Source organism: Echinops telfairi, unplaced genomic scaffold, assembly GCF_000313985.2.
Source record: "Echinops telfairi isolate 266 unplaced genomic scaffold, ASM31398v2 ScPeMD7_4;HRSCAF=17, whole genome shotgun sequence".
Lineage (NCBI taxonomy): Eukaryota > Metazoa > Chordata > Mammalia > Afrosoricida > Tenrecidae > Echinops > Echinops telfairi.
This window is the reverse complement of record NW_022103900.1, coordinates 36121322-36122950: the sequence shown is the minus strand read 5'-3', so window position 1 is coordinate 36122950 and position 1629 is coordinate 36121322. Positions and strand designations below refer to the sequence as shown.

Sequence of the window (1629 nt, the reverse complement as noted above, 5' to 3'; positions counted from 1 at the left end):
TCAATACACAAAGTCCCCCTCCATCTCACAAAACACACGCAATGATGCCGACTGCAGAAGGAAAGCTGAGTCAGTGAACATATAAGCATCTCAGCACTGGCAGGGGTCTCCACATGGCTGCTCCAGCACCCAGGGCTGCATCGGGGTAGGTCCATGCGGCTTCTCCTCAGGGACGTCTTGTAAGGAGTCAGCCTTGCAAGCTGAAGCTGGGGACTGCTAAGGCAGCTGCACCTGGTGCAACCATCACAAAATAAGAGACTGGAGAACTTGAAAGGCCAGACTCACCAAGCCATTTATCCCTCTGCCCTTCAATTAATCCCACATGTGTTTATCAACCAGGTTGGCGCAATAAACTAAATCAATTGAGGACTGCCAACAGCTTTGCTGTCAGACAGAGATTATTGTAAACTTGATTATGGTGGATGATACCTAGTCAATTGACCTCCCTTTTGACACAACCTGAATTTGCTCTGGGTTTAAGTGTTTCTCACTTGTTGCATGACAGAAATTTCCTCTCTGGCTTATTTTAATATTGCTGGTGGTCTTTTCATTCTTATTCTTTATTTTTGTTTTTATCTTTATTTTATTAGTGGTATTATTTTCCTTCATCTTTTTTTATGTTTTTTATTATTCCTGTTAGTTTTCCCAGTTTATGAAGCACAGAATGAGTGGATGGATAGAGAAAATAACGGGATGAGAGGAAGGGTGAAGGGAATTGCCAAGCAAATAATGAATGTGGGAGTGTGGAGAGAGCACTAGAACTGATTTGTATGGTGTATATACAACTCTTTTTAAAGGAGAATTAACTATGGAACTGTATGATATGTGAAATATATATATATATATATATATATATATATATACTTTAATTACCTTGACAACTAACCCTCAATGATGTCAGGAATCGCTGCTCTTGCAGTCCTTGTCTAGCCATACACTCCGCTGCTTACTCTCTGACCCGGTTGTCAAATTTTGTTTTGGGATTTTTTTTTTTACTTGTATGTTTTCCTTTATATAAAATCCAGGATAGGTAAATCTATAAATATGATAACTGGATTAGAATTAAGGCAGAGAAAACTTACCTGGCAAGGGAGACACCATGATCACGAAGGTGGTTTTCCCAGGGTGAGGCTCATCCATTGCACTCCGGGTGTGCTGACCTTGCGATTTCCCCAAATGTGGGAAACTCGACTGCGTAATATCTAGTAGTGGGGGACTGCATTCATGCTATCCCCTGATTAAAAAAAAGAGAAAAAAAAAAGAATTAAGGCAGAGAAAGTAGGGAGGAAATGGGGAGTTATTAATAGAGTACAAGAAAGAAAGAAAATGTTCTAAATTTGATTGTGGTGATGATTGCACAAGTGTTTTTTGTTATATTAAACCACTGAATTGTATGATATGTGAACAATACATCAATAAAACTTTTAAATTAAAAAAACTAACAGAACATAAAAAACCCAACTATTATGATTAAAAGTTATGCACAGAAACTGAAGAAAGAACATACTACCAACACAATATTTTATTCTACAAATACACTGGCTTCAATCTACCCTTCCTAAATCATTGTCAATAGGCACTGACAACCCCACTGTCTTCAAATTCTTGAGAGACGTGCATAGTGTTGGT

The 1629-nt window shown here is 38.4% G+C and overlaps 1 non-coding gene across 1 annotated transcript; it reads left to right on the top strand.

The window, feature by feature from the left end:
* The first annotated feature begins 1074 nt into the window (after positions 1 to 1074).
* Positions 1075 to 1237, top strand: LOC115872990. Its single transcript, XR_004048176.1, has one exon. It is a non-coding gene; the product is annotated as a U1 spliceosomal RNA (small nuclear RNA).
* The last annotated feature ends 392 nt before the right edge of the window (positions 1238 to 1629 follow it).